This window comes from Rhinolophus sinicus, chromosome 14 (genome assembly GCF_057876585.1).
Source record: "Rhinolophus sinicus isolate RSI-liver-muscle chromosome 14, RSI-T2T, whole genome shotgun sequence".
NCBI classification, from domain to species: Eukaryota; Metazoa; Chordata; class Mammalia; order Chiroptera; family Rhinolophidae; genus Rhinolophus; species Rhinolophus sinicus.
Window position 1 is genome coordinate 7,779,076 of NC_142514.1, and position 13,725 is coordinate 7,792,800.

Sequence of the window (13,725 nt, forward strand, 5' to 3'; positions counted from 1 at the left end):
GGAGTCCTCTGACCCTGGCACTGCCAGGAGTTGGTGGGCCAGCCGCAGCCTCCCTGCCACCTTCTCTAAGCAGAGAGGTTGGGACCATCACCACTTTGTAGCCAGAGTTCCGATCAGAGCCCTTCGAGTGGTCAGGAGTGCAATGTCACCTGGTGCCACTCCGTCATCTCCTTGTAGTTGAGCAGGCGGAGGGAACGCTTGGAAGGGAGAAGGGTAGTAGAAAGAGCTGGAGTTGGACTCAGTGGCTGTGCCGGTGTGGAGTCATAGAAATTGGTGTTTGCATCCTCAGTCTGCTTCCATTACCTGAATTTGTGCAAGTCATTTGCTCTATCTTAACCTGTGTGCTCATCCATTAAATAGAATAATAATATTCATCATGCATGGTTGTATTTTAAATGAGGTAATATATGCCAAGGGCTTGGCCATAGCGATACCTGCTAAACCAGCTTCAACGTTGTTATAACAGACTTCCCCCAGTTCAGGACAGCATTTATGTGCTTGGAGTTGCAAAGCCCTTCAATAAGGAGAAATGACTCCCTCCTTGTCTAGTTTCTCTCCAGCTGTGGGTAGAATATGTTTTCTTGTCGCACTGATGTTGGGTCGGGCCATGTGACTTGCATTGCTCATTGGGAGGTCAGCAAGGGTGAAGTAAGCAAAGTCCCTGAAAGGGACTTGCCCTCTGAACTTCTACTTCTCCATGAGAAGAACCTGCCCCAGGGAGCCCGCTGGTTCCAGGAGGTGGAGACACATGGAACAGACTTAATTTAAACTTCAGCCCAGAGCCAAGCCCAGCTGGTACTTCATAGTATAGGTCACCGGACTCCGAGCTGACATCAATATAATGATTGTCTTAAGCCACTGAGTTGGGGGCTATTTGTTATACAGCATTATTGCAGCAATAGCTGACTGATGCCTTCTCCATTACTTCCGGAATAAAGTTGAAGGTCCTTCATACAGCCTTCAAGGCCCTTTAGGATCTCACTGACAGTTTCCCCATTTTTATCTCACACTTTGCACCTCAGGCCTCAGCCAAGCCAAACTTCTTTCAGTTCCTGATACGGTCAGGGCTGTGACTCATGCCCAGGCCGCCCTCCCTGCTGGGAACACTCCTCCTCCCCTCCTGCACCTTCACAGCTCCTCCTTAGCCTTCAGCTCTCAGCTTCCTCCAGGAAGCCTTCACTGGTGCCCCAGGTCTGGGTTAGTTGTCCTGGGATGTGACCCCACAGCACTTTGTACTTCCTGTGCCTGTATTTTTAATGATCTCCTACTTGTCTCTCTCATAGCACTAGGGCATACCCCGTGAAGGCAGAAACTGGGTACCCCCAGTTCCTGGCATATAGTATGTTTGTTGTAAATATCTATTGACAATGAATTTCCTACCCCTTCAAGCCTCTACTTGCCTACCTGTAAAATGGGAAGTATCTCATCAGCAGTGGGGCAGAGTGATGCCCTGCCTTTGTTTCATGGCAGGAGGAGGACTTAGCAGGTACTTTCTACTCTCCAGCAACTCTGCATCCTCTCCTTGCCTTCAGGCTCCTCCCCCGCCTCTTCTCAAAGGGACTCGAGGTGAGGGAGTCTCAGCAGAAGATGAAGGAGCCTTTGTTCTGCACCAGTCTAGCTGACGGAAATGCTGCTTGTACTAATTTGGCTTGCGTGGGAGGAGAAGGGCTCTGGCCACGCTGTTCTCTGTCACTCCGCTCCGCCTGCCAGAGCACCCTCAGGATATCTCACCGCCTTGCCTTGGTGAGAACAGGCAGAATTCTGCAGGGCAGGCGGGGGAGGGATGGAAGTTGTCATGTAACTGAGTCCTTCCCACATGCCTTCTCTCCGCCCATGAAATGACTTCACCCTGCACCCTCCTGGGAAGGAAGGTGTACCCCATTTCGCAGAGGAGAAAATGACTTGCCTGTCTTCACCCCGTGGTGGGATTCTAACCCAGCCTGGCTAACTCCAAGGTCAGTGTCCGCTGCTCCATTGCTCATTCTAGAAAATGTCCCAGAGTGCCTCAGTAGCGCAGGTAGTAATATCAAATAGGACAGACAGCATCAATGACATTAATACAATAAAAAGAAAGATTTCCTAAAATGTGTACAGCACTATGCAATTCACAAGAGGCTATCACATTCAGAATCGCACCAGTTTTGCACAACTTTGCAAGTCAGGCTTATTACCACCCCATTTTATAGAGGAGAAAACTGAGTCTCAGTCGGGTTAAGTGACTTCTCCCAGAGTCTCACAGCAAATGGTGACGCTGAGGAAAGACTCCTCCCAGCGTGTCCTCTAGATCACTGAATTCCAGAGGTCCCTGTCAGGGACTCTGGGGCCCTTGTCCCAGGGAGACTTTGACAAGTCTGATACGTTGGGACACATCCTTTTTCCCGGTGTGGTAATCAGACCATCAGGCTGCCTGGGTTCCATCTGTAGCTGTGCGGCCTTGTGCGAGCCAGTTATTTATTGCTGCCTATCAAACCATCTCAAAATCGAGGGGGTTACAACAACAACTGTTTATTTAGCTCATGAGTCTGTGAGCTAATTACATTCAGCTGGGCTCATCTGGCTGGTTCTTCTGATTCTAGACGTGGTTCTTCTCCCTTGTGTCTGCAGTCAGCTGTCGGTTAGCTGAGTGGTTTTGCTTTGGGGGCGCAACTGGCTGTTAGGCTGGGGGAACAGGGGTCACAGGGCCATTTGCCACTCCCTGGGCTTGTTCACAGGCAGCATCAGGGCTGCTGGAGAATGAGTGTGTACAAAGCCTCCTGCTATAGGTTAAATGTATCCCCCCAATATTCGTATGTTGACGCCCTAACCCCTAGTACCTCAGAATGTGACCTTATTGGAAATAGGGCTTTTAAAGTGGTAATTCAGGCAAAAGGAGGGTATTAGGGTGGGTCCTAATCCAATCTCGCTGGTGTCCTTATAAGAAGGTGAGATTAGGACACACAGAGACACCAGGGGTACATGTGAAGAGGCAGCAAGAGCGTTGCCTGCTGCAAACCAAGAAGAAAAGCCTCAGAAGAAACCAACCTCCTGGCACCTTGATCTTGGGCTTCCAGCCTCCAGAACTGTGAGAAAATTTGTTTGTGTTGTTTGAGCCATTCAGTATGGGGTACCTTGTTGTGGCAGCCCTAGGTAGCTAATACAATTGGTGTTCTTATAAAAAAGAGAAATTTGGACACAGACACTCACAGAGGGAAGACACTGTGAAGACACACAGAGAGAGCACTTTGTGAGGACAGAGGGTTGGAGCAATGCATCCTCACGCCAAGGAATGCCAAAGGTTGTCCTGAAACCATCAGACGCTAGGAAGAGGCAACCTTCCTCCTCAATGGGTGTCAGAGGAAGCCTGGACTGGCTGGCACCTTGATTTTGGACTTCTGGCCTCCATATCTGTGAGATGAGAAATTTCTGTGTGGAAGCCCCCCAGTTGGGATGCTTTGTCATGACAGCCCTAGGAAACGATTACAACTCCCGAAGTCTAGGATTGGAACTGGTGACCCATCACTTCTACTGCCTTCCACCCTCAACGTCAGTCATGTGTCAGCCCCAATTCAAATGGTGGGAAATAGGCTATAGCCCTGGACTGGAGGGGCTGCACAGTCATGTTGAAAAATGGTGGGGACACAGGGGGAATAATTGTGGCCATTTTTGCAAAGAATCAACTGCGCTTAATTACTCCATCTGTTGAAAGAAGCCAGTGGTAGTGCCCACCTCAGTTCTGGTGAGGAGTCACCGAGGCGATGTTGATAAAGCACTTAGCAGAGTGGGACACAAAGTGAGGGCTCCATAAATGCACATAACGGCCTATCAAACAGGCATGTGTGAGGGCAGGGTCCTTATTCACTGAGCCCCAGTGTCTAGCCTGGCATAGAACAGAAGTTCAGGAAGAGTCTAATGAATTCCAGCTGGTTTGGTATACAGAGTCACTGCCTGCCTGTGAGGGCTCACCCGGTGCCACTTCAGGAAAGTGCCCCATCCACAGTGAAAAAGCTGCCACTGAAGCCAGCAGCCTCATTCCTATGGCAGGTGCTGTGGAGAACATAAAGACCACTCAAAGGTCAGGCTCACTCTTCTTAGCAAGCTGCTTCTCGGGCACCTGCTCCTGTCTCCTGATCCACACAGAGGCAGTGACCCACAAAGAAGAGGGCACGGCCACCTCCCACTCTGAGCCAGGCAGAGCTAGCTCAGAGGCAGGTTGGCTCTTCCAGACTCACTGTTCTGCTCCAACTTCCTCCCCAAATTGTCACTGATGCAGAGGTGGGTCATAGATATGCCACCTCTGTGCAGCATCCCTTTCCTGCCGTAATTGTTTCTGACATCAAAGACTTTTGAGTAACTGAGGATTGCAAGCTGTCAGGCTGAGGGAAACAGGGGTCACAGGGCCACGTGTCACTCACCAGGCTTCTTCACAAAGCAGTGTCAGGGTTCCTGGAGAATGAATCTGAGTGCACAAGACCTCCTGTTATGGGTTGAATTGTGTTCAACCCTCCTGTCATGAATTGAATCCCAGGGATTATCCAGCTTTGTTTCCAAGAAAAAAGAAAGTAAGGGTGGAGGGGAGTGGAAGGACACACATTTGCCGACCCAAAAATGCAATTTATTAAATGAAAATCTGGTGTGACATTCAACTAAATTAACAATTTATAGATAATTCACAATGCTCATATCATTAAGCAAATGTACTTTAAATTGATTTCAAATTAGTGGGCTAATGATTTCCCCCAGGTCCAATCTCTGCCAGCCCCCAGCACAGCGTTTTTAATAAGATATAGGTGTGCAATAACAGCCTCTTTATTCCATAATTGAAGCCATAATTGAACTTAAGGTCATATCCAACGGCCCTATTGATCTACATAGAGAGAGAAAGTGCTGACAGCAACCATCTTTAGGCCATAGGAGAGGGGTGGGCCAGAGGAGAATCTGCAGCTGTGGAAGATTTGGAGATCACTTCCTGTGTGACCTGCAGGTTGCCTTAATGGCTGATGAGGAAATTCAATAACCTTGAGACAGGCAGAGCTGTCAATCCCAGTACTATAGGAATTCCCGAAAGTCATGTCAAGGATCTATGTGACCCTTCAATATTCCCTAGTGTGAACACTGTACCCTCTTTTGTCTCAACGTGCCTACTTAACTCCCAACCCTCCAGGCCAAGGGAAGCCAAGCCAACGTACACCAGAAATGTGTTCTACTCTCCCTCCCTCCTCACCCTAAGTTTTGAGTCCTTTTACCCTCAACCCAGCCCCAACTCAGAAAGGCAGGGTAGAAGGTGTTTGGTGCTTGTTAGCATAGCCCTGTTTTCATTTCCCAAAGCACAAACCATTACCCTCTCTACTGCTGTCTCTACAGGGGCTGTATAAATCTTTAGCTTCATCTCAAGAGAACATTGGAGCCTCATTTCATTCTATACAGGCATTTTGGTTGTTCTGAATCCAGAGATCTTTTCTCCAAAGAGTATGCCAGACAAGTGAAAGTGGGAGGAGGAGCAGAGAGGGAGAAAGAGGGGTTTAGAGGAAAGGAGTGCGGAGAATGGTAGAGACTTAATGTTTAAAAAGGACAGGGGGAGAAAAGAAAGATTGATTGATTTCACAGAAGAGTAAATATGTAATGGGAAATCTTATGACCCCAAAGTCAGAGAGAACAGCCAGGGTGAGGCAGACTGTGGGCACTGGGTCTCCTAATAAATGTATCATTGTTTAGGACAATCTGTAAAATACTCCACATGTGCCCTTGAGATTGTTCAGCTATGTATAATACAATCAAATTTGAACCCTAAAATTATCTCAACACTGTATATTAGCAGTAGATATAATGCTCCCAAATCTCATAAAATCTGGAGAGAAGGCAAGAAGAGACAAGAACAAAGGAGAAGTCTGCTCTTTGCCCTGTTACCTGTCCTCATTTCATTCTTGGATCATGAAGCTCCTGGAAGATTTTTAATTGACCTTTGAGTGTGTGGAGCTTCCAGGATTCCTCCGTGGCACTGGGGGTAAATACCATGCTCCTAGCTCTTCTTGGCCAGATTCTTCTCTCTACATGTGGTAGTCTGGAGCGTGGAGCAGGAAGGGGAGGTTATTTTAAACTCTGCATCATCTCATTCAGATTTCATTTCAGGAGTCAGTCATGGTGGTAACTAAAGAGAAGAAAAGTCTGAGGGAAAAAATATCTCTGGTTTCTAGGAAGAGATTAGTAGGGAATAGTCATCTAATCAGTATTGATCAATAAAGTGTTCCAGAAAAATCTAAAGCCACTTTATTTAAACAGACTTTCCCCAGAATATCTTCTCTGTTGATCAAGAGAAAGCAGAAAAGGCAAAATCAGGAAGGAGGAATTAATTTTTTTCAAAAATTGACTGTAAATGGATACAACCACTTTGGAAATGTAAGTGTACTCTATGACTAGTAATTCCACTCCTGGGTATATACCCAACATAAACGAGTGCTTTGTCCATCAAAAAAACATGCACAAGAGTGTTCACAGCTTTATTCAAATCAGCCTCAAGCTGGAAACAACCCAATGTCCATCAACAGTAAAATGGATCGATAAGCTGTGGTTGATTTACACAAAAGAGTATTATAAAGCAATAAAGAAGAATGAACTAATGATATGCAACAACATGGATGAATCTCAAAACATAATGTTGAATGAAAAGAAATCTGACACAGAAGAGTTCATACTGAATAATCTCATTTACATGAAGTTCAAGAACAAAAAATAATTAATCTTCTGTGACAGATGTCAGAAAAGTGGTTACTCTTGGTGGGAGGTGGTACGAGGAGGTAGTGCTGGAAATATTATGTATTTTTATGTGCATGGTGGTTACACACACACACAATTTTTAAGCTGTGCACTTTATATAAGTTATGCCTCAATTTTTTTTAACAAATATTTTTAAATGGTCACTCCATCACTCCACAATTTTAATTATCATCTGTCATTCACTTCTTGAGGGCCATGAGATTCCCAGAGCTTGTGCTTTATTTTCCATCTTGAGGGAAATGGGAACATAGCTGCCCACTGTGCAGATGAGGATACTGAGGTGTGGAATCTTCAGGCAGAGGCACCACTACAGACTATGTAGTCTAAGGCTCGACTGACAGGTTTCATGGTGAGTGCCGACTGTGAATCGTGATCTGTGGCACCTCTGTCCTTTATCATGGCATTATTTATGTGATTCACAACGCCTGGGGCTGGACAGGCTCCTCAAGCTGCCAAAGGGTCTCATCATCTCATAGCCCTGTCACTCTCCCTAGAGAAGAATAGAAGACTGTTGCGGCAGCTCCTAAATGAACTTCAAGAGATGCCAAGTGAGAATTGAATTATAGTCCACCCTTGTGATTTCCAGCAGATATCATTACAGTGTGACCCACTATGGCAGGGTGAAGTGACGGCACACCGCCAGGCGCCTCCGGGAGGCTATTTCAGCACCTCGGACAGCGGTGCCCCCGCTCAAGGCTGGGTCTATTATTTCAGAACCAGGGCCAGCGACTCGTGCATTAAATGGGTGTGGAAATAGACTGGGTTGGCAAAACGTATTTGTGAAAAGCAATCTTCCCATGGTTTGCTATTTACACACAACGTTACTGCTTCCAGCTTTGTATAACAAATTAAATTCTGACAGCATTAAAAATGTATGTGTGATGAGAAGATTGGCTTGGAAAACACCCAACATTTCCCTCCTTTCCATCTCCACCTTCTTCCTCCAATCCAGGTGTTTCCCAAGGGACTCACACATCAGGGAATGCCCGGGTAAATGGGATTTCTCACATTTAGAATTGTCAGTTGAGTACATGGGTAGAAAAACAGAACCCCTGAGACCCAACTCATTTTCCCTCTGAAACTTAGAAGCAAGAATACCTTCCTCACTGAGAGAGTGAAAAAGGTTATTTAGAAATCTCTCTTAAAATACGTGCACCATCAATTAATGCGGTCATTCAACTAATATTTCTTGAAAGTCTATTGTGTGCCTGACTTTGTGCCGAGCACTGGAAATATAGTAATGAGCCAACTAAATAACCTTGTCTCGTGTTCTTTACATTCTAGTGGGAGGAAAAGACAATAAACACAAACATATTGATAACTATGATCGTTTTAGTTTGTTGTAAGTTCTATGAAGAAAATAAGCAGAGTAACGGGCTGTAGAGTGACTGGGTGAGAACTACTCTAGCTAGGATAGCCAAGAAAGGCAGCTCTACAGAGAGGACATTTGAGCTGAAACTTGAACAATGCGAAGGAGCCACACGTGTGAAGATCTAGCAGAATTTTTTTCCAGGGAAAAGGGAGCAGCAACTGCAAAGGTGCTAGGTGGAAACAAATGTGTCATGTTCAAAGGATGGAAAGGAGGCCAGTGTGGCTGGAGCAGAGAGCATGAGGGGAAGACATGGAGGAAAAAAGTTTGGAGAAGGAGGAAGGGACCTGATCCTGTGGGCCTTGTAAGCCATAGAAAGAGTTTGGATCTTAAGCAGGGGACAAATACTATCTGATTTATGTGTAAAACAACCTGCTTTTTTAGCTGCTATGTGGAGAATGAACTGGGAAGATGGGGGGGGGGGGGACTGGGAGACCAAGTTAGGCTGTTGCAATGGACCATTGAGAAATGATGGTGATGGTAACCCCTCCTCACCTCCCACCATATGCAACTTTATCTCCAAAATTAAGGATACCTTTCTCTGAATCATCCATGCTCCCTTCCTCCAGTCGCTCTTGTAACCAGCGCCATACATTTATGAGAGCTTATGGGACAACATGCACAGGGTTACATATTATGGCTTATTTACCATTGAATGAATGAATGAAAGAATGAATGAATGGTGGCCTCACAGCCACCTGGCTCATCTAGAAATCGAAATGATTGCCTCTTTTATGCCAGTTCTTCCCAAACTCTCAACTTGTGGGCTACCACTTGGGGAGGAAGGGCATGCAGAGCACCTAATTCACTCCTCATGGCTCATCATCCGAGAAACAAACCTCACCAGAGCCAGTGGGAAGTGTGGGGTTGTGCAGATGGGGTGCCAATGGGGGAAACTATATACACTATCAATTATTCAGTGAACAAAATCATCGACGTATATGATATTTAAAACATTAATACAACAGGGATATAATTTTCCATACCAACAAAAGTAACTGTGGAGACCACAAATGCAAAGTGTTGAAGCCCATGTTCTACCCAGCTAGGCTTACCAGCCATAGGTGCCTTGGGAATTTGTACCCAACATATGCCAGGAAGGGAGCAAACTGAACAGTGAGGGGGGAAACAAATCACTTGACTTAGCATCAGGGTCTCTGGCCCTTGGTCTCATCCCTTTCACTAACTTAGTCAAGGATGTCTTCTCCCTGGGATTCATTCTTCTCAACTGTAAAATGAGGGGGTTTGTTTGAACTCCGTGATCCTCCAGCTCAAGCAGTCTGTAAAACTGTATAAGGCCCTAGGTCCTGCCTTTGCCACATTCTTTTGTGTCTCCTCTGGTCCTCCCAAAACCCTGAAAAAGTGGGGGAAGCATCTGTCGTTGTGCCCATTTTTCAGATGGGAAAACTGAGATCTCACGGTCACAAGGACTATTCACAAATTTACAAACTGAGCTAGAGGGGGCTTAGATTCCTTTACAACTTACCCAGGTAAATCCTAACTCTTAGAGAGGTAGCTAACATGGCAACCCATTATGCAAGGCCATACTCACCTCGCTCTCTAGATACCTCCTTCCCATCCTTCCAACCCCCTCAAGCCCCTGCTGGGCTCTGGCTCCCCTGCATCCTCTCTGGTCATCATCAGGAGGTGCGGTGAGACTACAAAGATGCCTGTGCTCCAAGCAGTCTCTCGGTGTATATAGCTATTTCAGTTTCAAGGCCACGGGCAAATCCCATCATGGCCAGACCCTTGCACTGGGCTCATAATTGGAATCTGTTCAGCTCATTAGCATGGGGAAGGTGAGGAAGACACTCTGGGCTTTATTCACCAGTCCTGATTTAGTAGGTGTTCTCTTTGCAGTTCCAGGGCCTTGGAGGATTCCATGACCCGCCTGCGTGTGCCTGTGTTTGTTATGGAAATTACCACTCACCCATACATATAAATCTGCAGGAGAGCCTCTTGTCATTTCTAATAGTTTCACAGGCTGCACCAAGAGAAGCCTGGGCATAGCTGAGGCTATTTTGAAGATGCTGAGACCTCCATCTTTGTGCGCACATGAGAGGACTCTTGACCACCCAAAGAGCTCATGTTACAGTTCCCAGTCTTCAAGAGTTTACAGTGTGACCAGCATTGCACTCAGGGTTTCTCACGCACCTTGTCATTTAGTTCTCACAATAACCATATTTTAGATGAGACTACTAAGGCTAGGAGAGACTTAAGTAACTTGCTCAATATCACAGGAATGAAAAAGCAGCTTCCCTTAAATACCCAGCTTCAAGGTCATTTCCACGATTCTTGGATTTTGGGGGATAAAATCATGGTTAGAGGAGAAGAAGGAATGGTGGTGATATACTCCACAGAAGATGGGGACCGCCCGAAAGCACTCGCCCACTACTTCTTCCCTGGAAGATGTAATGCCTCTCTCTGGAGGCAGTTTCTCTCCCACAGAATGAGCCTTGAGTCTCAAAATCTTGACCCTTTCATTACTTTTGTGGTACGATCGTCTCTCTCTCTCTTCCTTGCTCTCTTGTTAAACATTCTTTCCATTGTGTCAGGGACATGAAAATATTGGACAAGACCTGGTTGGAGGTATGACTCTTCCCAGAGGCTTAAGCAATGTTGTTAGAACTTTGTCTTTCCAACTGTCAGCTCTGCAAGTTTCTACTTGGAATCCTTTACAGGCAGTCTTGCCTCTGGTGGGGTGATACATAACAAATGTCACAAGGGGAATGCTGATACTGCTAGGAAGAAGAGAGATACTAGCCACTGAGGATCCTTGTCACACTAATGGGGCTGCCACCGGACAAAAAGGATTAACCTGGAGTGTCCCCAGGCTGTCCCCTACCCCTGCTGGATAAAGAGCGTTCTTGCATTGTCTACTCGGTTTCTTCCACCCTCTATTGTCCCCCACCTACCTCCAGGGAGAGCCCTAGTGTTATCAGACTGGCTCTTTGGCTTTTCGGGATATAGAATCAGGGAGAATAGGGGAAGTAGCTGGAAAATCTGCAGCTCAGGAGTTGGATCCAGAGCCGGGAGATTTGGGAGTAAGGAGGCACTAGAATCAAAAGCAGAATGAAAGGGACGGAGGTGGGAGAAGACAAGGGAACTGGGGAGATTTCCTGACTATACGTCCCCTTCAAAAGTCTTGAGATATGCAATTGAAGAACTTGAAATAATTTAAAATAACTTCTTGGTTGCTAGCGTGTGTCTTCCACCACAGTGATACTGACCATTTGGATGATGATTTTCGTAGGGTTACATGTCAGAAGAACAAAGACAAAAATAATACTTAACCTGTACTGAATGTTATTTTGTACTCTGTGTGAATAAAAATGATCAACTATCCCACATATCATTTAGTAACACTATTCAGCCGTTTCCTCTTTTATGTTGTAAGTTTTGACCTCCTCAAGCTTGCTTTTCTTTTTTCTCCCCTTGATGCTGACTAATAGAATTCCAATATTGAGTCTTGAGACTATAGGTCCTTATAACTACTGGTGAAAGAAATCTCTGCAACATAAGATATAAAAAAAGTGTTTCCACTTTCCCTGCAGCTATAAGAAAGCATATTCTAGTCTGCGTCAAAAATCTATCTTTGCAAATGTTATTTCTAACAAAAGGGTTTTCCATGACACCCTGTCTTCAGAGATGGTTGTAATACTCCACAGTAAACAATTTTCACTCTTAAAGGGAAAACCCCATGATTCTGATTGATTGCCTTACTTACTAATGTATTACCCTGGTAATAATATTTAAGTGGCTGTTTCTGCTTTCTGAAAGGGATGCATACTTGAGGGCTGTCTTTGTAAAGCCAGAGGAGGAGGATGGGTGCGCCTCTTCTCTCGTATGAATGCACACGAGCATAAACTGGGACTGTTGGAATTCTCATTTAACCAAGGAGTTTGAGAGCCCTTGGCTCATTTCATGCCACAGAAGCGACGTGCAGAGTCCCTCACCTAGGTTGTCTTGTTTAGTTCTCATCACCCCGGAAGACGGGCATTATTGTCTTCTTTTTACAGACAGGACAGCGAGACATCGCGAGACTGAGGTGCCGAAGGACACACAGCTGGCAGGTAGCAGAGCCCAGAGGGGGAGCCAGGCAGCCGACTTGGAGCCCACGCTTATCCAGGACGCCGTGCCACGTGGGGAGGGCAGTTTCATTTCTTCCTGTAAGTTGATGACTCTGGGAAGTAGAGGACGAGCCTTCTCGATAATCTAAGCATTCAGAAAAGAGGAGAGAGAAACCTCAGAGGCAGGGCAGCGTTGCAGAGCTTAGGAGGAAGGAATAAGAGCAGAAAATTCTAAGAAGAGGAGCAGAGTATAGCGAGTGCTCCCGAATCAGGACCCAGGACGCTGCCGGGGAACGCGAGGAGCCTAGGAAAGGCCGGAGGGACTGTGAGCATGACTGGCTGGGGTCTGGTGGGTGAAAGGGACAGGGACCTCAAGGTCAACGCCACTGACACAGAGCAACTCAAGGGGCACCACTTACAAGGAAGATGAAGTGAGTGATAAACACTGGACTTGGGCAACATGGCGACCCTGCAGACGGACACTTTGCCTCGAGGAACAGCGAGCTCACGGGCTAGAAGAAGAAGAAGAGAGAATATACGGAAGAATCTTTAGTGCTTTAACACTCTGCCAAGCTAACTGGACAACGTGCGGCTCAGGACCTGAAACAGACCGAACGTGAACATTACCTTTACTGCACAACCTCTTCTCCCAGTAATGGAAGTTCGTACATTTAAAAATGGGGGGCACCATGGGCCGTCCTTCAGGGGTTAAATATAACTGCTTGTTTGTCTAATGTGCTTGCCCAGCCTCCTCCTTCTAATTCCTGTGGGAAACAACCTCCCCAACACACACACACACACACACACTTCCAGTTATCTTTTGTTGCATAACCCATTACCCATTTTATTAAGCTCACAGCTTCTGTGGGTCAGAAATTGGGAAACCACACATCAGGGATGGCTTGTCTCTGCTGACATGTATTCTGGGGCTTCACCTAGGAGGACTCAGTCGAGGGGGCAAGAGTCATCTTGAGGTAATGTCACTCACATGTCTGGGGGGGGGGGTGTTGGTTGTCCCCTTGGACCTCTACTGGGGCTGTCACTCTCCTTGTGGCCTGGGCTTCCCCATAACATGGCGGCTTTGAACTTCTTAAATGGGGTCCCTGGGTTTCATCTCAAGAGGCAAGAAGTGAAAGCTGCCAGTTTCTAAGGTCTGGACCTGAAAATGAGGACAGTGTCACTTTTGTCATATTCTGTTGGCCACAGAGTCTGCCCAGATTTAAGGGGAAGGGACATAAACTTGACCACGTGATGGGAGGAATGTCAATGTCACTCTGTCAAAGAGCCTGTGGGATGGGAGGTCCTGTGGAGGCCAGGGATGACAAATAGAGTACACATACGCTCGGTCTTGGTGTGACTGTCATTTATGACGTGCCTCTTGTTCTCCCAGGAGCGCTCACCTGGTCTACGCTGGCCAATCAGACGACTCCATCTCTCTGGTGATATTGAAATGTTCAGGAGTGGATATGTGACCCTGCAGGGCCGTTAGAGTTTTCCCTGGTGTTGATCTACGGATTTGAGAGAGGAATTTTCTGG